Consider the following 24,307-nt stretch of genomic DNA (forward strand, 5'->3'; position numbering starts at 1 on the left):
TAAGGGATTGCAGGATGTAGGGGAAAGATATGGTAGGGGAGTAGGAAGACAGAATTCTCAGAGCATATAATTGAAAATTCTTTAACTTTTTATTTTATCTTTTTTTCAACTTTTATTTTAGATTTAGGGGTACATGGACAGGTTTTTTACAAGGGTATATTGCATAATGCTGAGGTTTGGGGTTGGATGGAACACATCACCCAAGTGGTGAGCATGGTACCCAGTAGGTAGTTTTCCAGCTACCCTCTCTCTCCACTCCTGTAGCCCCAGTGTCCATTGGTCTCATCCTTATGTTCATGACTGCCTAATGTTTATCTCTTCCTTATAAGTGAGAACATGTGATATTTGGTTTTCTGTTCCTCCATTAATTCATTTAGAATGATGGCCTCCAGCTACATCCATGTTGCTGCAAAGGACATATTTTCATTCTTATTATGGCTGTGTGGTATTTCGTTAAGTACCATATTTTGTTGATCCAATCCACTGATGATGGGCAACTAGGTTGATTCCATGTCTTTCTTTGGTGAATAGTGCTGCAATGGACACACGAGTTGCATCTGTCTTTTTGGTGGAATAATTTATTTTCATTTGGGTATATACCCAGTAATGAGACTAGTGAGTCAAATGGTAGTTCTATTTTCATTTCTTTGAGAAATCTCCAAACTACTATCTATAGTGATAAAACTAGTTGACCCTCCCATTAATAGTGTATAAACATTACCTTTTCTCTGCAACATTGCCAACATCTGTTATTTTTTGACTTTTTAATAATAGTAATTCTGACCGGTATGAGATAGTATCTCATTGTGGTTTTGATTTGCATTTATCCGATTATTAGTGATGATGAACATTTTTTCCTATGTTTGTTTGCCTTTTGAGTCTTATTTTGAAAAGTGTCTGTTCATTTCTTTGCCCACTTTTTAATGGGGTTATTTATTTTCAACTTGTTCAATTGTTTAAATTCATTGTAGATCCTGGATAGCAGAACTTCGTCAAATGCATAGTTTGCAAACATTTTCTCCCATTCTGTAGGTTGTCTGTTTGTTGACCATTTCTTTTGCTGTGCAGAAGCTCTTTCATTTAATTAGGTCTCACTTGTTAAGTTTTGTTTTCGTTGCAGTTGCTTCTGAGGACTTAGCAATAAATATTTTTATCAAGGCTGATATTGAGAATGGTATTTCCTAGGTTTTCTTTGAGGATTTATTATAGTTGAAGGACTTAGATTTAAATCTTTAATTCATTTTGAGTTAATTTTTGTATATGGTGAAGGGCCAAGGTCCAGTTTCATTCTTCTGCATATGGCTAGCCATTTATTCCAGCACCATTTAGTGAATAAGGAGTCCTTTCCTCATTGCTTGTTTTTGTTGACTGTCAAGGATCAGCTGGTTGTTAGTGTGTGGCTTTACTTCTGGATTCTCTATTCTGTTCCATTGGCCCATATGTCTGTTTTTGTACCAGTACCAATGGCTTTGCTAAGGCATTTTGATTACTGTAGCCTTGTAGTATAGTTTGAAATTGAGTAATGTCATGCCTCTTGCTTTGCTCTTTTTGCTTAGGATTGTTTTAGTCATTTGGGCTTTTTTTCTTTTCTTTTTTTTTTTTTTTTGGTTCTATATGAATTTTAGGATAGTTGTTTCTGATTCTGTGAAAAATGACATTGATGATTTGATGGGAGTATCACTGAATCTGCAGATTGCTTTTGGGAGTGTGGCCATTTTAATAATATAGGTTCTTCCAATCCACGAGCATGGTATGTTTTTCCCTTTGTGTCATCTACTTTTTTTGCAGCAGTGTTCTGTAATTCTCCTTGTAGAGTTCTTTCATCACCGTGGTTAGATCAATTCCTAGCTATTGTTTTTGTGGCTGCTGTAAATGGTATTATATTCTTGATTTGACTTTAAGATTGAACATTATAGAAATGCTACTGATTTTTGTACATTATTTTTGTACCCAGAAATTTGCTTAAGTCATTTCTCAGTTCTAGGAGACTTTTCTCAGAGTTTTTAGGGTTTTCTAGGTATAGAATCATATTGTTCACAAAGAGACATACTTCATCTTGCCTGATTGTTATGGCTCAAACTTCCAGTACTGTGTTGAATAGCAGTGGTGAGAGTGGGCATCTTTGTCTTGTTCCAGTTCTTAAGGGGAGAGCTTCTGGCTTTCACCTGTTCAGTATGATGTTGGCTGTGAGTCTGTCATAGATGGCTCTTATTATTTTGAGGTATATTCCTTTGATGCCTAGTTTGTTGAGGGTTTTCATCATAATGGTATGTTAGAGCTCATCAAAAGCTTTTTCTGCGTCTTTTTAGACGATTATAGGATTTTGTTTTTAATTCTGTTTATGTAATTAATTGCATTTGTTGATTTGCCTATGCGAACCAACCTTGCATCTTAGGAATAAAGCCTACTTTATTATGGTAGATTAACTTTTTGATGTGCTACTGGATTTACTCAAATTTGGAGCAAACATTGGTTTGCTCAAATTTCGTTAAGAATTTTTACATCTATGTTCATCAGTGAAACAGGCCTGAACTTTTCTTTTTTGTTATGTCTTTATCAGATTTTGATTATCAGGGTAATCCTGGCTTTGTAGAATGAGTTGGAGAGGAGTCCCTCCTCCTAAATTTTCTTGGAATACTTTCAGTAGGATTGATATCAACATTTCTTTGTACATCTGGTGGAATTCAGCTGTGAGTCTATCATGACATGGGATTTTTTTTTTTTTTGGTTGGTAGGTTTTATATTACAAATTTAATTTTGAAAATAATTATTAGTCTGTTGAGTTTCAGTTTCTTCCTGATTCAATCTTGGGAGGTTTTGTGTTTCTGAAATATAACCATTTCTTCTAGATTTTCTAGTTTATGTGTATAGAGATGTTCATAATAATCTCTGAGGATCTTTTGTATTTCTGTGGTATTGGTTGTAATGTCACCTTTTTTTCTGATTGCACTTATTGGGATTTTCTCTCTTTTTCTTCTTCATGAATCTAGCTAGCAGCCTATTGGTCTTGTTTATTCTTTCAAATTGCCAACTTTTGGCTTTATTGATTCTTTGTATGGATTTTTGGGTCCCAATTTTATTTTGTCCTGGAATGAATTTAGTTATTTTTCTTCTGCTGCTAGCTCTGGGGTCAATTTTTTCTTGTTTTCTAGTTTTGTAGTCATGATGCTAGATGGTTAATTTGAGATCTTCCTAACTTCTTGATGTAGGTATTTAACACTATAAACTTTACTCTTATCCATGTTTTTGCTGCATCCAAGAGATGTTGATATTTTGTGTTTCGGCTTTAATTTATATCAAATAATTTTTTAATTTCTGCTTTAATTTTATTGTTTTCTCAAAAGTCATTCAGAAGCATATCATTTATTTTCCATCATGTAAGCATTATAAACATTATTGCATTAAATTCTTCTTCTTTGGGGTAGTTTGAAAGTCTTGAAACAGAGCAAACTTTCATATTTGTCTACACTACCACTGAATGGGGTAATTATCATAAAAGTCCTACAATCAAAATCCTCATCCCCTGATTCTCAGCCTATTACAAGTTTCCCACAAGACCAGACTAATGTAACAATCAGGAACATATATAAAAAGATGAAAAGTCATAAAAAAGTTTTTTTAAACATGTAGAAAAATTATTTTAAAAATCTGTAAGTGACGTCACACTGATACTCTAAAACTTTGCTAAGGATAAAAAAATTACTTGGTTTGATCAAGCTACAGACATGTTTATAAGGTACCCAAGAAATTAACAGCTATAAAAATAGTGAAAAAATTTTAGATAGGAGCATAAAATTAAAATCAACTGATTTTCTGGCAGAGTTCTTCCAAAATGTCAAGTCCACAAGAAGGGATGTGTGGCAAAAAGTGTCTGCCTAGACTTGCCTCACACAGCAGCCACTCCGGCTTCAGTTGTACAAGTATATTGGCAGATGCCTACTCAAAATAGGCAAAGGAAACCTGAGGGATGTCAGCTGGCTTTTTGTGCTGCACATTGATGCCCTCCAGCACCTGCTGTGAATGCCTCAGCTTTGTCAAGTTCTTCTGGACCAGCATGTCTTTCTACTATAATTCATTCCTCAGTTCTAAGAAATCCTCTTTGATAAGATTATCTGGTTTCTGGACAGATAATTGCAATCTTTTTGAAGAACAAAACATCCTGTCTGTCTTGCAATATCCAGAAACTTCCAGATACACTGATCAACACCTGTTTGAATTTCTTCCTGATTGATGCCATTGACATAGTTCTGACTCACCAGAGACGTGAAGCAAGCCTGAAAATATGACTTCAGTGTTTACATCAAGGTACTGCTGTAAGGTCTCAGAGAACCTGGAGCTTCCTGAATAAGCAAAGCCTAACCTGGGAGCCTTAGTGCAGGTGGTGAGGGAGCCCCAGTGGCTGTCTAGGGAACATACCCTCTAGTGGAGCTGCCATATATTGAATGAGATTTCTTTTAAATAGGCAATGGAGATGTTAACTAGGCAGTTGAATATGAATCTGACAGTCAAGAGGAGTAGTTCAGAACAAGTACAGATTTGAGAGTTATTGACAGAGAAGGTATTAAAGGCAGGATTTCTCAGAGATAAGGAAAATACAGAGATGAGATGAAGATTTACAGTAAAATCAGGAGTACTATTAACAGTTGCAGGTTAAGCCTAGGAGAAAGATACAAGAAAGAAGTCTACTGAGGAAGGTAGAAGGAAAGCAGAAAAAAGTCGAGTCATAGAAGTCAAGAAAAGAAAGCATTTCCAGAAGAAGGGAATAATCAATTATTTTAAATGCAGTTTAAGTTTCAAATATGGTAGGGACAGAGAAATGATCTCTGATAATTGATAGCATGGACATTATAGGAACCTTAACAAGAGGAATCTTGGGGATGTTATAGATATGAAAGTGGTGGGGACAAGTGCAAGTAAACAAGAACATTGAAGGAATTTAAAGAGATACACAGAGCTTAATCAAAACAAAAATGGATTATGCAACAGCCCCACAATAACAGCAATGAAACAAAAACAGAATGTAGCAAAATAAAACAGCAAAACAGCAAAGCTCCCAAACTATCTTTAGGTTACTTTTGAGCTATGTTTAAACATTTTTTTTTTTTGCCACTTTTCTTCCTTAAACAGTAACCCGTATTCCACTCACTAAGCTCTGCCTCCCTGCTGCTCTAGATTCCACTTCTACCGCTCCTGTAAACTCTCTCCACTGTCACTGATCACTGCACAATGAGATTTTATTCTCTGCACTTCTGTAAAGTATATGAAATACAGAAATCCCTCCTTAGTTGTAAGGGATATGTTACAAGACATTCCTGAAGCCACAAAAAGAAGCAAATCTTATCTAAACATTTTTTTTTCTGTACATACATACCTATAATATAGTTCAGTTTAAAAACTAGACACAATAAAAGATTAACCACAATAATAATAAAAATAGAAATATTATAACAATATACTATAATAAAATTTATGTGATTATACTCTCTCTCTCTCCTCAATTATCTTATTGTACTATACTCTCTTATTATACTGAACTGTTGTTGGCAGTGGGTAACTGGAAATGCAGAAGGGAAAACTGCAGATAAAGGGGAAAATAGTGTATTAATAATAGTCTCCCAAAACGTACTCCTCCCTTGTCAGCCATGACTTTATATTACGTTGTTTCTCCCTTTTATCATGTTATTCTATCGGTTGTCTCTCTTCTTCCTTCTATTTGACAACTTTTATCTTCCTTCAGTATTTATACTTTCTTTGACACTAGTTGTCCTATTGACTTATGGCTTCCATGATCCTTTCAGTATGAGTGATTCATCTGGTTAAATCTCGATTCACTTTCACTTCCAAGTTCTGCACCTACAGCTCCAACTTTCGTATCAAGCCTTTTGCTTGGATAGCCTGTAAACAGCATGTTGCATCTCTGCTCCTCTTCCAAACTTTTTTTAAGATGAAGAAAGTAAGCTATCATAAAGATTATGTTTTTTGTACACTTGGAAATTTTTCAAGGTTCAGAATAAATTTTATAGAATAGAAACTCCTTTGAAACTTCATGTTTTAGAATTTTAATGTTTAAACAGAAAACAGTTGTTCATAGGAATCTGAGAGCTATGTAGAAAGCATGCTTGTATAGAGTGATTAATCAGATATTCAAGAAAACAATACTCCAAAAATAAACATCAGTATGAAATTTAATTGAGGTACTAGACTTAATACCAGAGTAGAAGTATAGTTTGGAATGTGAGCACTGGGCATTTAGGATATAATATTTTCATTGTGTTTTAACATAAGAAACCATAATATATACATATATATAGAGAGAGCAATTAAGGCAATGATTGTGATTTTAACTAATTAATTATACTTACCTCAAGCACTTAAAGTTACCTAAATAAAGATTATGTAAAGTATTTTTGTTATGATTATGATTTTCACTAATTAATTATATTTACCTCAAGCACTTAAAGTTACCTGGATAAAGGTTATGCAAAGTATTTTTGTTAATAGTAGCAGTTTTGAATAAATAAAAACAGTTTTAAGGAGGAAATGTTAATTAGGGGGCCATTGAAGCATCCGTAGGAGTTACGTGATAAACCACGGGGAAACAAAGTGACCATTGAAGTGAAAACTCAGGGTGTCTGCATGCATCTGAGAGAAGTTCAATGTCATTGAATATTTATGAGTATGATAAAGGTGAAGGTAAACTTGAAAAAAATATTGTGAATAGACTTGAATACCTAGCTCTGAAATGTGAACTTCCAGAGACAGTGAACAACCATAACAATGTTTTTTAGTTGCCTGGTAAATGAAGGGGCACAAGTGCTAGAAAATATAATTTGGCAGTGGTGCATAAAATTCATTGGTCACTGGAGAGAGAGGAGGTGGATAATTGGTTTCCTTGTGGTGGTAGTTTATATTGAGGAAGTTACCATGGCATTGTTGCATTCCACATGGTAGAAATGGCTATACTTTGCTCAGATATGAGCCTGCCATTTCCCATGTGATGCTTAGAACTGTGGGGCCCATCAGAGACAAATTATTCCTCTTTGTGCATATCTAAATTCTAGTTCATGGCAAACAAATACAGTCATCATTGGTTTCTGGCCTTTTTACTGTCCAAGCCAGTATAAGGACATTGTCACCTCCTAAATTGTTTCCAATATGCCTCACTTCTTTCTGAAATGGCCACAGTTCAGGCTTTCTTTGCATAGATTATTATCATATCCTTTGACATGTTCACAAGGATTCTATCTTTTCCTTCTGCAAATTCTTCCAGTCATTTTCCTAAAATACAAATATGATCTTCATATCTGTCAGGGTAAAAATCAAAATCCTCTCTTGATATACAACGCCTCTAGGAGTTGAGACTTGCCTGAGGCTTTGGCCTCATCTATCTCACTAAACTACTGCATATATCAGAGTGTAACGTTAAAACCTTTTTTGCAGAAATTGTTTTCTCCATTTATCATGTCCTTCCTCATCTTGTCTTTAATCTCATCACATCTTTTAAACTGTCAGCTGAAAAGTCAATTATGTAACATTCACCAAATTCTTATTGAACCCCAACTTAATGTGCCAGGCACTGTGCTAGTCAGTTTTTTGTGAGTAATTTCTAGACAGTCAGACACTTCTCATTCTGCTTTGTTCACATGTCTATTATCAAATTGAATTGTCAGGATTTGAATATTTATCTGCTTCTATTATTGAACCATGTACTTCCAGAGGCAGACAATTTGTCTTTATCATCTAGGTGTTATTATCTCTTAACATAGTCATAGATAATCATTAAATGCTGAACAAGTGAGCACATGACGTTATTTCTAAGAAATAACATTTCTTAGAAAGATATGAAAAAGTATAACTTTACTTGAGCTTAGTAGAATACAAACACTGTTTCCTGAAAGTCTAAGCCTACTGGGCTAGAAAATGAGTGTTTTAAAATAAATGGAACACCTGAGCATTCTAGTTAATTGGCATGAATAATTTCTGACAGAAGGTTGAATATCAAATAGTTATCTACTTTACCTCTTTTTATATATATATCTATTTTGATAGAAATTAGAAATAAACCAAAGGGATGTTTACTCACAGATATCATTGATTTTCATTTGAGTGTGGATAATGAGCACTAAGAAGCCAGGTAGAGTTTCCAGGGAGTAATTGATGTTGATGTTTTGTGCTATCATGTGGATATTCTGAAAAAAGAAGAGACGCTAGACTATCATTACATGCCCAATAATTACAAGCAAGGGCCATGTGGATCAATGATTCTTTAATAAAATGCTGTGTAGCACACACTGTCATTATCTTATTCTTACAAAGTAGCAGCAAGAATGAATGATTCTATTGAATTCATGGGCATAAAGGTCCATTTAAATTATAAACTCAATTTCCTCCTTTTATAAATGAGGGAATCGAGGGCCAAAGACATTAAAGTTCTAATTCCGAGTGACAAAGAGAGCTAGTGTTAGAGCCAGGGTAGAGGTCAGACATTGTAACTAAAATTTCTTCCAATTGTTTTAAGTTGCAGCAGAAGATAATACCCTGTGAACCATGAGGGATCAAGACTGGCATTATAGTAAATATTTTTAACCTTTTTCTCCTTTCTAAAATTTAAAAATTTATATTTTTACAGACAGGGTCTTGCTTTGTCACCCAGGCTGGGGCTCAGTGGCTCGATCATAGGTCACTGTAGCCTCGAACTCCTGAGCTTACGTGGTCCTCCCACCTCAACCTTCTGAATAGCTAGGACTACAGGCATTACATTAATTTTAAACACATTAATCAGTCATTAATTATTTGCATGTATTTATTAATCATATTAATATTTCCTTGTTAAATACCTCAGATTTGATGTAATTTTATATCATAAATCAAGATTTCACAGATTTTATACTTTTTTAGCTCTTGAACAACACAAAATATTGACAGCTTTTTCTTTAACTTTGTGCAGGTAACTATGATTTACGGTGTCTAATGCAGTTATTTACCTCAGGGCCATAGAATACCAGGTCTAGACTCCCTGTATTATATTTCTAGTGGATTTCCTAAACTTCCTGAGAAAGTTCTTAAGAAGTGTTAGTAACAGATAGTTGAGATCCTCAGGAGCTCTGGATTAGAGTACACTAAGAAATTGTGACAAGAAGGCTACCTGATGATCTGGGAGTGGAAGAAACAGAGAGAGAGAACAAAGAAGGGAAAACAAGATGTAGAGGAAATAAACAAAAGAAAAGCAAGGACAGTATTTAAGGAAAGGAAGGAAGGAAACCAGAATGTTAGGTAGGAAAGTTAGGCCTCGAAAGATTGGATAAGTTCCTACCTGTTAGGGGTAAGATATTGTGCTAGTCATTTTCAGCTATCTCATTTGATCCTCACAATTTCAGAACATATTTCCATTTTACAGGTGAGGAAATAAGATGCATTGAAGTTAAGCCATGTGCCCAAGTCACATAGTCAGTAATGACAGGAATAGTATTCAAACCTAGGCTTGGTATCTCTTCCTGGGGCAGAAGGAAATGTATATTAAACGTGTCTCAGAGTGATAGTTCATGGCTGGTAAGGGTGGCCTTTTAAATTTAATGCTACTTACTAGATCCTCTATTCTAACTACATCCTAATTTAAATGGCCCTGTGGTCCCGGCCTCAGAAACTTCAATGTTTTTCTTACCAGAAGGACCCTGAAAAACTTCTAAAGCCTTGGTGGTTGGATTATTGAAGATTGTTTAAAAGACGTGAGAGAATTCTCGTTTCATTGGTTGTAGCAGAAGCATAAGAGTGAGAATAGCAATAATGTGAGACCTCCCTGAAATGACAGAGCAATAGCTTTTTTCTTCTCTGGCTGCAGAAATCGCTGAGTGAATACCAGTCCCAGATGGGGAGGAGTGTGTGTGTGTCTGTGTGTGTGTGCGCGCGTGTGGTGGTTGTGGTTGTGGTAGTGGTCCTATTTATAAAACTGGACTGGGATTTGGAGCCCTATGTGATTGTAATTACACTTGAGCTCTTGATTGTTCCAAAATAGAGTGTAACTTGGGAACAAGGTTACTAACAGATTAAATTGCACTGCACACAGACTAATTCAAATGCCCAATACCTGCATTAAAATATTTTTTAAAAATCACAGCTCTTGGATTTTATTGAAAAGAATAATATATTTATTATTTACATAAAACAATTAAATATGGAAAGTTGCTAAAAAGAAAGTAAAAAATAAGCCAAAGTTTAAATAACAGAAATAATCATTATAAATATTTGTTAAATAGAATTTATTGTCTTTGTGTGTATATACAGAGAGACAATAGCTAGGTAACAATGATTTTGGAGCAGGTATAATACTCTATATGTAATTTTAAATTAAAATATAACATTAAACATGCATTTAATTAAAACAAAAAACAAAAACCAAAAAACAAGGCCAGTCACAGTGGCTCATGCCTGTCCAATCCTAGGACTCTTTGGGAACCCAAGGCAGATGGATCATCTTAGGTCAGGAGTTTGAGACCTGGCCAAAATGGTGAAACCCCGTCGCTACTAAAAATACAAAAATTACCCGGGCATAGTGGTGGGTACCTGTAATCCCAGCTACTTGGGAGGCTGAGGCAAGAGAATTGCTTGACCCCTGGAGGCAGAGGTTGCAGCAGTGAGCTGAGATTGCACTACTGCACTCCACCCTGAACCACAGAGCGAGATTCTGTCTCGAACAAACAAACAATCAACACCAGAAAAAGAAGTAATATCTTAACTTCAGACAGATTGTTTTGAAACTTTTTTGCTCTGTTGATCAGGCTGGAGTACACTGGTGCAATCATGACTTGCTACTTACTTGAACTGTTAACGTCAAGTGATCCTCCCACCTTATCCTTAAGTAGCTAGGATTATAGATGTGCACAACAACACTTGACTAATTTGTATACTTTTTGTAGAGGCGGAGTCTAGTTATTTTGCCTAGAGTGGTCTTGAACTCCTGGCTTCAAGCAATTCTCCTGCCTTTGCTTCCTAAAGTGCTGTGATTACAGGTGTGAGCCGTTGTACCTGGCCTAAATATTTGTTTTTTTAAAGCGCAAAGCAATATTAGTCATTGGACTGTTTCTCTAAAATTAAAATAATCCAAAAATAGAAGAGATTGAGGTCACTGGATTTCTTAACTACGTTTTTTTCAATGTGGTTACAGAGTTTTAACTATGAATAAGGATGTTAGCATACTTAGACTATTCCTCCTTCACCCCACCTTCTTTTTACCTAGTTCCTTTATGGTTTCCTAAACTAATTTTATTTTTGCTTTATTTTTCTTAAAAACTTTTAATTTCTGATATCTTGCTGTATTTTATAATGCATATTTTTGTAAGCCATATTAGTTTATAATAGGAACATGTCAGAATATAAATAAATCATAGATAAATATACTAGAAGTTATTATTAAAAATTTTGATAATTCTGACTCATTATTTGCCACTAATTTTTTTTGGTATGCAATGGTATGTATAATAGTTACCTCTAGTTATATATTCACTATTGAAGCCACAATTTAGAGCAACATGGAAGTCTCTTTAAATCAGTATTTACCTATTCACTAATAAACCTCTATAAATGGTTGTGTTTTCATTTTACCATTAATAAGCAGTAGAAAAAATTGTTTTGCTTTACTTTGGCACTGAAATTGTGTGTTCTAATATAGTGAGGCCATAAGGTGAGTGATTCCTACTTTGCTATTTTTTTAAATTACAGGTTGTTAAGTCAGATCTGCCAGGATCAGGTCCCAAAAGTGCTGTTTTTCACACATCAAAATCCAAATTGAAATACTGGCTTATTTGTTAAGATTAATTAACTAGAGGTAATACTTTCACCTTGCCTCATTAAAAGAAGAAAAAATGCCCCTCTATATTCACTCACAGAATTTTAGTAGAAACGTTCATGATGAATGTAAGCAAACTTCATACAAATAAACATTTTTACCATTTAGGAAAAAGAAAAAACATGATTTTTTCCCTCTCCAAAATAGAAATAATTAATGATAACACAATTTGCAGCTGTTTTCTTCAGGTGACCTCTTTTTTTTTTTTTTTTCAAGTATCAGAAAATTGCAAGCTCGAACATTTCTGATCTGCTGTGGTTGAGCACTATTGGTGTTAAAATACTGGAATTAGATACATAGTAGCTCTGTCATAATTAGATTTGAACTTTGATAAGTTTCTTAGCCCTATGAACCTCAGTTTCATTTGAAAAATGATGGGATTAAACTAGCAAGTCACTAAGTGCTTTCTGTTTGTAAAACCTTTGTTCCTAACTGAGCTATATTGAAAATATGAGTGCCCTCTTGGGTGTTCCTATATCAAGTTGCATTGCAGCAATTTTAAAACAGACTTCAACAAATAAAAATATCTGAAAAGAAGTGTGAAATGAAAATAAATAAGAAATAGGTTGATTTCCTTTAAATTAAGCTTTAAGTGGTTTTATGAAATAAAACAAATGTAACTGAGTGTCCAACCTCAACACATCAGTGATTATATTTCTGTGACAAGAACCACATTGCATTTCTGAAGCCCTGTAGTACTTCCCTTGGTTTGTCCCACAGACCAAGACATGTTGTAGCTTTAAACACAGCCTGGAAATGTTCAGAAGTTTCAATGGGAGTCATGGGCCGGGAAAGATGGAGTTGGTGGTAATTCAGACAATTAGTTTATTTGCTCTGACAATTTCACTGGCTTCCAGGAGTATTTTTTAAATTATAGGGGCTATTTGTCCCATGAAATATTTACCCCAAATTAAACAGTTTAGTTTTTTAAAAGGCAGTATTTTTTATTTTTTTTTTTTAGAAATTAAAGGTTTTTGAAAAATTTGCATATGGTAATGAATAACTCTATCTTCTACAAGGTGATCATCATGAAAAATTGAACGAATGTATTTAAATTAATGGGTGTCAAAGATTAGAAACAAGCCAAGGACTTTACAAATATATCTTTTAGATTACAAAATTAATTACGCTAATAGAAATTTTATAATTTACGGGAAAGTATAAAGAAAAATAAATATTAGTTTCATCATCTGGAGATGATTACTGCTCCCATTTTTCCATATTTTTTTCTTTTTATTTTTTCCATTCACACCAACAAAAATATTTTCACTTTAAGCATCAGTGGGATTATATTATATATACAGTTTTGGATTCCTCCTCTTCCTCCTCATATCCTTAAATGATTATTAAAAAAGTCTCTAATTGCTATATTATATTCCCTTGTTTTGACCATTCAAATATTTTGCCAGTTTTTGATGATTATAAATACTGCTACAATAAAGATTCTTGCATATAAAATATCTTTTTCTGTTTAGTTCATCAATATGAACTCATACAAGTTGTATTAGTCTGTTTTATTAGTCTGCTGCTGATAAAGACATACCCAAGACTGGGAATAAAAAGAGGTTTAATGGACTTGCAGTTCCACATGGCTAGGAGGCCCCACAATTATGGTGGAAGGCAAGGAGGAGCAAGTCACATCTTACATGGATGGCAGCAGGCAAAGTAGAGCTTGTGCAGAGAAACTCCTGTTTTTTTGTTTTGTTTTGAGATAAGAGTCTTCCTTTGTTGCCCAGGTTGGAGTGTAGTGGTGCGATCTCTGCTCACTGCAAACTCTGTCCCCCAGGTTTAAGTAATTCTCTTTCCTCAGCCTCCTGAATAGCTGGGATTATAGGTGTGTGCCACCATGCTCGGCTGATTTTTGTATTTTTAGTAGAAATGGTTTCACCATGTTGGCCAGGCTGATCTCAAACTCCTGACCTCATGATCTGCCTGCCTTGGCCTCCTAAAGTGTTGGGATTACAGGCATGAGCCACTGTGCCTGGCCTGTAACTCCTGTTTTTAGAACAATCAGATCTCATGAGACTCATTCACTATGATGAATAGTACAGGAAAGATCTGCCCCCATAATTCAATAACCTCCCACCAGGTTCTTCCCACAATATATGGAAATTGTGGGAGTTACAATTGAAGATGAGATTTGTGTGGAAACAAAGCCAAACCGTATCATTCTAGCCCTGGCCCCTCCCAGATCTCATGTCCTCACATTTCAAAACCTATTATGCCTTCCCAACAGTCTCCCAAAGTCTTAACTCATTTCAGCATTAAGTCAAAAGTCCACAGTCCAAGGTCTCATTTGAGACAAGGCAAGTCTTTCTGCCTATGAGCCTGTACAATCAAAAGCAAGGTAGTTACTTCCTAGATACAATGGGGGTACAGGCATTGGGTAAATAGGGCTGTTCCAAATGGTGGAAATTGGCCAGAACAAAGGGGCTACAGGCTCCATGCATGTCCAAAATCCAACAGAGCAGTCAAATCTTAAAGCTCCAAAATGATCTCCTTTGACTCCATGTCTCACATCTGGGTCACACTGATGCAAAAGGTGGGTTCCCATGGCTTTGGGCACCTCTGCCCCTGTGGCTTTGCAGGGTATAACCCTCACTGCGGCTGCTTTTATGGGCTTATATTGAGTGTATGTGGCTTTTCCAGAAGGAGGGTGCAAGCTTTTGGTGGATCTGTCATTCTGGGGTCTGGAGCACAGTGGCGGTCTTCTCACAGCTCCACTAGGCAGTGCCCCAGCAGGAACTCTGTGTGGGGGCTCCAACCCGACATTTCCCTTCCATACTGCTGTAACAGAAGTTCTCCATGAGGACTCTGCCCCTGAAGCAAATTTCTGCCTGGGCATCCAGGCATTTCCATGCATCATCTGAAATCTAGGTAGAGGTTCCCAAACCTTAATTCTTCTGTGCACAGTTCCATGTGGAAGCTGCCAAGGATTGGGGCTTACACCCTCTAAAGCCACAGCCCAAGTCATACCTTGGCCTCTTTTAGTCATGGCTGGAGCAGTGGGGTCACAGAGCATCAAATATCTAGACTGCACACAGTAGAGGGACCCTGGTCCTGGTCCACAAAACCATTTTTTTCTGCTAAACCTCAAGGCCTGTGATGGGAAGGGCTGCCATGAAGATCTCTGACATGCCATGAGACATTTTCCCCATTGTCTTGGGGATTAACATTTGCTCCTCTTTACTTATGCAAATTTCTGCAGCTGACTTGAATTTCTCCTCAGAAAATGGGATTTTTCTTTGTATTGAATTTTCAGGCTGCAAATTTTCCAAACTTTTATGTTCTCTTTTTCTTATAAAATGAAATGAATGCTTTAACAGCATTCAAGTCACCTCTTGAATGCATTGCTGCTTGAGAAATGTATTATTCCACCAAAAACCCTAAATCATCTCTTTCAAGTTCAAGTCCTCTTACTGCAAATCTCTAGGGCAGGGGCAAAATGCCACCAATCTCTTTGCTAAAATGTAACAAGAGTCACCTTTGTTCCAGTTCTCAAGTTCCTCATCTCCATCTGAGACTCTCAGCCTGGATGTTATTGCTCATATCATTATCAGCATTTTTGTCAAAGCCATTCAACAAGTCTCTAAGAAGTTCCAAACTTTCCCACATTTTTCTGTCTTCTGAGCCCTCCAAACTGTTCCAACCTCTGCCTGTTGTGCAATTCCAAAGTCACTTTCACATTTTCAAGTATCCTTTCAGCAGTGCCCCACACTTCCCTTGTGAATTTACTGTATTAGTCCGTTTTCAAACTGCTGATAAAGACATACCTGAGACTGGGTAATTTACAAAAGAAAGAGGTTTAATTGAACTTACAGTTCCACGTGGCTGGGGAGGCCTCACAATCATAGTAGAAGATAAGGAGGAGCAAGTCACATCTGATGTGGATGGCAGTAGGCAGAAAAAGAGAGCTTGTGTGGGGAAAGTCCTGTTTTTAAAACCATCAGATCTCATAAGACTCATTAACTATCAGAACAGCACAGGGAAGACCCACCTCCATAATTCAACCACCTCCCGCCAGGTTCCTACCATGGCACATGGGAATTGTGGGAGTTACAATTGAGATTTGGGTGAGGACACAGCCAAACCATAATACAAGTAAATCCTATTTAATTACTTTTAAACTTCTTTACACATATTATAAAGTTTTTTCCCATAATAATTTTAACTTATTGGTTCAAGAAGTCACTATCAGTTTGTTGGATGGAGAACACACAACATACCATAGGTATTCATTATGAAGATTTTATATATACAGTATACCAAATGCATTACTCATCTATTCATCTAATAGCTGATGGCAACTTATTTAGTAGATAAGAATATTTCAGTAATATTTTAATTTGCATTCCACCAATATGGAACTTAAAGTGAGTTTTCTAAGGCAGGAGACTTGTTACAGAAATACTTTTAAAAGAAACCTGTAGGCAGGAGAAGGAAACATTGTTGGAAAGAGAGGGAAGCCAAAGAAATACATGGCTGAAGGGGAAGCCTATCCCTAGCTGATCCGACAGGGAGCTCTGGAACATAACTTGTACCGTGCTGCAGAATCTTTACTGGTTTGAAGCAAAGAAATGGGACTTTTGTGCCACAACATGTCCATAATTGGCTTTGGGAATCTCTGGGTTAGAGGCATAAGTTTCAGACACCCCTGGATCAGGTGATTCCAATCCCCTAAGGACGTACTCCTGGAAAAACTTGTAGGTGTAAGCTGTTAACAGCACCTGCAACAGCCATAAATCAAGGGTCAATATGTGTGGAGGGTTTTGGCCTTCTGTTCTGTTCTATTGTTCCGTGCTTTGTTTTCTTTTCTTTTCTTTTTTTCTTTTTTTTTTTTTTTTTTTTTTTTTTTTTTTTTTTTTGCTAATACCACATTCTTCTAATTATTTTAATTTGATAATAAGTAAAATATACCATATTATTTATTCTTCAGTTGTGTATTGGCTATTCTTGTCTCCTTGAACCATCATTCATGTTGAAAAATAAGTTTGCCAATTTCCTTTCCCTAAAATCTTTTGGGGTACTTGGGAACACATTCATTCTACGAATACAGGGCACATCACAATATTTTGTGTTATAATCTATGAACATGGTACATATTTCCACTTCTCAAATTTCTTCTCAGTGTCATTGATTCATTTATTTTGATCTTAAGTATGTAATCTACTGCTTAATTTTTAATTCTGTTAATCTACTTTTTATTTCACCTAGCTCTTTTCACTGCAGGCAACCACTGTAAAACATGTTAGCTAATTCTTCAAGTGATATTGTTCTATTTCTAAAAAGTAAGTTTGTATTACAATTTATTGATTTTAAATTTGACATTATCTTAACTTTCTACCATGAAAAATGAGGATTTATCTCTCTTGCCATCACTTCTCTTATGTTCACATATTTCCTCTTGTTGTATCTTATCAACAGTTATATTGCTTTTCCTAGTTAACTTTTACTGTTTCTATCATTCTCTTTACATAAATATTTTTCAGTGGCATGTGTAATATGATTATATTTTCTTTCTATTTTGATTTTTTTTTGTTTTTTCCTGGATTTAATACTTATTTTTCTTAGTAGTCTATGCCTTTTTTGCATACATAGAACTAATCTTTTTTTTAAATGCTCTATAGAATATATATTCCTTTAGGAGATCTGTCAGTCCAAGTATTTTCTCTTCAGATATCTACCCCATATTTTTTCCCTAATCCATTCTAGATGTGTTGCACTCTCAGCTTGATAAAATGCTGTTATCTTGGGAATTTTCTTTGTCTTAATGATCTTGTTGATATTTTCCCTAATTACACTGATTCCATCAATTTCTCTGAATTTATTATTTTATTTCGATGGAGTACATTCTTTAGGAGATGGCTGAGAGGGTGTGGATGAGAGAGAATTATTTGGAAGCACTCTGTGTCTAGAAAGGTTTTTATTTCACCCTTGAATTTGATTTGATATTTTTGCTATAGAACTAATGGTTTAAAAAATGCTTTCCTCTCAGGAATTTCTTCATTTCTTTTGAGCTTCTAATTTTGCTTTTGAGAAGTCTGATATCATTTAATTGTAAATACATTGCATATAATTCACTTGGGCTTTTTTTTTTTCCTGTAGGCATTAAGGTATTAGTTTTCTGTATAGTATTTTGAAAATTCAATCATTATCTATGCATCAATTTTCCAGTAAGATTTTTTTCTGATTTTCTTGATATTTCTCAACTTTTATTAACCTCTCTATATTTCACTTTGTCCTTTTACATTTGTATCTAGATAATTCATTACTGTATTTCAGTAATATTTCAAAAGTTAGTGGTTATAAATATGAGTGTTAAATCATGATATTTAAGCAGAATGCTCTACGTTTCTTTAACAGGATTTGCATGGATTTGAAGTCTATTAAAAAGACCCAATAGTTTTTAAATATATATTATAAAAATGATATAATAATATATATGTTCTGAAAATGATATGCTCATCTTCTTGGTCTTCAAATATTATTTCATTTTCATCAACTTGCTATGTTTATTGGCCTTAGCAGCCCTTAACAGAATTACTTTGGTAGGCCAGGCAGGGTGGCTCACCCCTGTAATCCCAGCACTTTGGGAGGTGGAGGCGGGTGGATCACGAGGTCAAGAGATCGAGACCATCCTCGTCAACATGGTGAAACCCTGTCTCTGTTAAAAATACAAAAATTAACTGGGCATGGTGGCTCATGCCTGTAGTCCCAGCTACTCAGGAGGCTGAGGCATGAGAATTGCTTGAACCCAGAAGGCAGAGGTTGTGATGAGCCGAGATTGCGCCATTGCACTCCAGCCTGGATAACAAGAGTGAAACTCTGTCTCAAAAAAAAAAAAAAAAAAAAAAAAAAGAATTGCTTTGGTATAGAATAAGATATCTCTAGGGTCAATCATTTCCAACAGAATGATTATGATTTATATTTGGCTCGGATCCCAGTTCACTTGGTTATATGTAGTTTCTTAAGTTTCCAGATGCAGAAAGGATTGATAATCCCCACTGGTCCAATTTACAGTGGAATTTAGTTAGGGCAGAACTTCTGAATTGGTGGTTAACCTGTTTCAGTTTCCACTATTGGTAGCCATTTCTGAATATCTGAGGAAGATGAAATATTAATTGAAGTAAAGGAGACAAGTTAGTGTCTCATAAAACAATAACCTCACTTTATAGTATGTGAAAATCTTGGGATCTTTAGGATGAGGAAAAACTAGGAGGACCAAGTATCTCCAGCCAACTTTTAGTGCAATGCATTCTTCTTGTTTTCTTTGTTAGCAATGATAAGGCATGTGTCAAGCTTTGATTATGATTATTAAGTACTGTATATCTTATAGTTCTTAAAATTTCATCATCTATCTGTCAATAATTTGAATGTATAAGCATTTTTACAGTGTCGTTTTATTTTATTTTATTTTATTTATTTATTTAGAGACAGGGTCTCACTCTGTTGTCCAGGGAGGTGTGTAGTAGTCACATGATCTTGGCTCACTGTAGCCTTGACTTCCTGGGTTCAAGTGATCCTCCCACCTCAGCCTCCTGAATAGCTGGGAGTACAGGCATGTGCCACCATGCCCACCTAATTTTTGTATTTTCTGTAGAGATAGGGTTTCACCATGTTTCCCTGGCTGGTCTTAAATTCCTGAGCTCAAGGGATCTGCCTATCTTACCCTTTAAAAGTGCTGGAATTATAGGTGTGTGCCATGCACTGACAGTGTTGTTTTTATATGCTGTATTTTTATAAATATTTCAGTAAGAATATTGGGTATTGCTATTCTAGATGTTTTACATGGAGAAAACTGTTAAGAGTTCTCTGGTTAGATGTTATCTTACTCAGAAAATAAAATCTGTGTGTCTAAATTTCTCCTACTAGGTAGAAAATATCAGACTAGATAGTAAAGAGGTCCAAACTACTGTATTTCCTTAACCTATGCTCAGAGTGAATTTTTCTCATGTAATTTTTTCTTACTCTGACCATAGGTAGAATAACGATACTCATTCTGAATTTATCTGAACTATTGGATATTAGCACTATGTGCTAACAACCACTTTAAGATTACTTTGGAGATACCAGCAGACTGACATAAACAATTAGATATAAACCATTTAAAATGATTGAAACCTCTGTTCTGTTCCATTGGTCTATATCTCTGTTTTGGTACCAGTACCATGCTGTTTTGATTACTGTAGCCTTGTAGTATAGTTTGAAGTCCGGTAGTGTGATGCCTCCTGCTTTGTTCTTTTTGCTTAGAATTGACTTGGCTATGCGGGCTCTCTTTTGGTTCCATATGAAGTTTAAAGTGTTTTTTTCCAGTTCTGTGAAGAAGGTCATTGGTAGCTTGATGGGAATAGCGTTGAATCTGTAAATTATTTTGGGCAGTATGGCCATTTTCACGATGTTGATTCTTCCTAACCATGAACATGGAATGTTTCTCCATCTGTTTGTATCCTCTCTTATTTCATTGAGCAATGGCTTGTAGTTCTCCTTGAAGAGGTCCTTTACGTTCCTTGTTAGTTGTATTCCTAGGTACTTTATTCTCTTTGTAGCAATTGTGAATGGCAGTTCGTTCTTGATTTGGCTTTCTTGGTGTCTATTAGTGGTGTATAGGAATGCTTGTGATTTTTGCACATTGATTTTGTATCCTGAGACTTTGCTGAAGTTGTTTATCAGTTTCAGGAGATTTTGGCCAACAAAAATGAAAACGTGCTCATCATCACTGGTCATCAGAGAAATGCAAATCAAAACCACATTGAGATACCATCTCACACCAATTAGAATGGCGATCATTAAAAAATCGGGAAACAACAGATGCTGGAGAGGATGTGGAGAAATAGGAACACTTTTACACTGTTGGTGGGAATGTAAATTAATTCAACCATTGTGGAAGACAGTGTGGCGATTCCTCAAGGACCTAAAAATAGAAATCCCATTTGACCCAGCAATCCCATTACTGGGTATATATCCAAAGGATTATAAATCATTCTACTACAAGGACACGTGCACACGAATGTTCATTGCAGCACTGTTTACAATAGCAAAGACCTGGAACCAACCCAAATGCCCAACGATGATAGACTAGATAGGGAAAATGTGGTACATATACACCATGGAATATTACGCAGCCATCAAAAACGATGAGTTCACGTCCTTTGTAGGGACATGGATGAACCTGAAAACCATCATTCTCAGCAAACTGACACAAGAGCAGAAAATCAAACACCGTATATTCTCACTCATAGGCGGGTGTTGAACAATGAGAACACATGGACACAGGGAGGGGAGCACTACACACTGGGGTCCGTTGGGGGGAAATGGGGGAGGGGCGGGGGGTGGGGAGGTGGGAAGAGATAGCATGGGGAGAAATGACAGATACAGGTGAGGGGACGGAAGGCAGCAAACCACACTGCCAAGTGTGTACCTATGCAACAATCTTGCATGTTCATCACATGTACCCCAAAACCTAAAATGCAATAAAAAAGAAAATAAAAAAATAAAAAATAAAATGATTGAAAATTACATGCCACTAAGTCATCTTTAGAAAATAACACGGGCCGGGCGCGGTGGCTCAAGCCTGTAATCCCAGCACTTTGGGAGGCCGAGGCGGGTGGATCACGAGGTCGAGAGATCGAGACCATCCTGGTCAACATGGTGAAACCCCGTCTCTACTAAAAATACAAAAAATTAGCTGGGCATGGTGGCACTTGCCTGTAATCCCAGCTACTCGGGAGGCTGAGGCAGGAGAATTGCCTGAACCCAGGAGGCGGAAGTTGCGGTGAGCCGAGATCGCGCCATTGCACTCCAGCCTGGGTAACAAGAGCGAAACTCCATCTCAAAAAAAAAAAAAAAAAAAAAAAAAAAAAAAGAAAATAACACTTTAAAAGTTTCATTAATTATCTGGGTTTAGCAGCACTGTTAATTGTGTCTTAGATGTCAGTTTAGAATTGGACTCTTTTAATTCATTGCTGATTATGGGACTGCTTATTATGCCCAACAGGAGTCTTGTGTTTATTTCTTTACTGCAAAGCTGTGTTCTGGCAATCTTAGTGTAAAGCGATTTCAAAATAATGTTTAGTCTGGAAACTGGTGTTCTTCCCTGCCTGGTGAGTGATAAAACTTGGGCGTATTGCTTCCTGTTGTTGCATTGCTTCCAAAGTGCACTGTAATTGTAAATAATAGAAGGATTAATAAAAATGGTGAAATCTGCACCTCATTTTAAGGATTACTGTTTTTAAACTCAACCTTTGTTCCAGAAGTTTAATGTTTTTCCTCTTATTTCTGTTTGTTACAAAGGAGTAGCATATGGTATAGTAGGAAAAAAAAAAAAAGCAGCTTTGAATCCATCATAAAACCCTAACTACCTATTAGTTTTTGGAAAATTATTTAAAAAGTCTGGAACTCATTTTCCTCCTTTGGAAAATTTTGTAATTTATGTTATATTTTTGAAAGGTGGCATAGTACTTATGAGAGAACACCCCTAAACTAGGCAGGCTGGTTTTAAATTTGGGCTCCAATCTTTAAGAGCTGTGTGATTTTGCTCATTTGACTTAATCTAAGACTCAGTTATCTCATTGGTAAAAATGTAGTTAATAGTACTTTGTGGGCTTCTTTTGAGCATTAAATCAGATAATTTGTGTAAAGCATTTAACATAGTGCCTGGCACTGCTAAACACTTATTAACTGTCAGGTGTTATTATTAACTCTTACTAAATACATTGCAGACCCATGCAGAAAGCACTCAAACTATTATTACTGAGCATGCAGGAGACTCAGTAGGTGCACTGTTAAGCAGTAATTATAATTAGTCTCTTTTCTCTGTGTAACTATTATCTAATATGTTCTGAGATGATATTGCTGACAGGACATCTATTCAGTCATGCAATTATGGTGATGACTCATGTTTGGCCTGTTCTACTTTTCCATTTCATTGGATTCAGCATGAATTTTCTCAAATTGAATTGTCCTTTTTGCTTTCAACTTCACACACTAGGTTATTGTCTAGTACCATTATTTCTTAACCTAGAAATACCTAATTATTCTTTATTCTGATGTAGGAGTGTCCTTAAAATTCTGTAGCAGGTCTGTCATCTGGGATTTTAACAAGTTTTACGTTTTTCCCCACTGCAAAAGATATATGATACTGATTTCATATTAATATAGAGCTGAAAGTATTTGTATTACATTACAGGAACTTTACTCAGAGATGATTATTCCCTTATTTTTTTGTATTATAAAAATTTACCCTTACTTGATGAGAAAATCCCAAGGTCACCAGTAATGTGATGACCAGATAGCATAAGTAGTGCTACTGTTTTGCTTCTAAGGCTGGGAGCAGAATTTGCTTAGATGCCTTTGCCAAAGACCTTTTTAGGGTGGTGCAGCTCCAAGAGTAGTGGTTGATTCTTCTCTTGCAGCCACATGGGAATAAAGATTTAGAGGCTCAGAGAGGGAACTGGGAAGAGAACACCCAGACAGGCCCAGGCCTTTAACATTTGTGCTCAAGACTGAATATTACAAACTGTGGCACTGAGAGCCATCAAAATGAGCTTGCCCATTAACCCTGACCTATCTTGGAGAAAGGACCAAAAAAGGGAATGAGGAAAGAGACAGTCTTAAAATTCTTCCTGTGATCAATAAGTTCCTGACATCTTTGTATGTATTCTTTTTGTTTTGTAACTCTATAAATCAGTGTTTTATGAAGAGATTCTCTCTAAATGCTCTTTTAAAATGTCTAATGTTATATTTGCTATCATGTATTTGTCACTATGGCTTTGATGTATAAAAGTGAGCTTGTAGATACTTTATTACTAAAGATAAACCATTTAATGAAAAAAAAAACAAGTAAAATTAGATTAGTTGCATATCTCCTTCTGAATATTGTACTTCTTTTTACTTATTCCTTTACTTTTTGGAGAAAGTCTTGCATTGTTCATATTAGTCTCTAGTGGTTTCTCTTGTGCTCTAGATTCTAGAATAAAATTTATCTTCTGTATTAGATACATATGGAGATATCTCTCTGTTCTTGGAATGTATTATTATTTCCCAGGGCAATAAATCAAGGAAGCTGACTGCAAGCTCCAAAACTAAATAACCAAGTTGTTGAGCCACTAACAAGCATATGCAATTCATCACTTAAATGATACATGCCAAAACAGGTAAAGAGTTTGTGAAGGATGTACTGCTGCCTTCTTTTTATTTATTTATTTTTAGTTTTAATCAGGGCAATTGTCTAGGGAAGAGAATATGAAGAAGAGGATATATAGAGAAAAGAAATAAGCAAAGCTTTATGTTTGATTCCAGAGGATAACAATTTGTTATTTATAGAGCAGGAAGGAAGATATTAAAGCATTAGCTCTTTATATTATAGCACCATGACTCTGTTAAGAACATTGTTTTAACCAAATATTCAGGAAGAAATTTTAACTGATATGAATAAAACATGTGTAATGTCTGTTTTAGTACATCTTA

At 35.7% G+C, this 24,307-nt stretch overlaps 1 long non-coding RNA gene and 1 pseudogene across 1 annotated transcript in view; one reads left to right on the plus strand and one right to left on the minus strand.

The window, feature by feature from the left end:
- LOC141584572 (uncharacterized) overlaps positions 1–24,307 on the plus strand; it is a 536,063-nt gene that overhangs the window by 109,399 nt on the left and 402,357 nt on the right. The gene's annotated exons all lie outside the window — the stretch shown is intronic.
- On the minus strand, positions 3,887–4,435 carry LOC101033675 (mediator of RNA polymerase II transcription subunit 28 pseudogene; annotated as a pseudogene).

This window comes from Saimiri boliviensis, chromosome 5, assembly GCF_048565385.1.
Source record: "Saimiri boliviensis isolate mSaiBol1 chromosome 5, mSaiBol1.pri, whole genome shotgun sequence".
Classification (NCBI taxonomy): Eukaryota; Metazoa; Chordata; class Mammalia; order Primates; family Cebidae; genus Saimiri; species Saimiri boliviensis.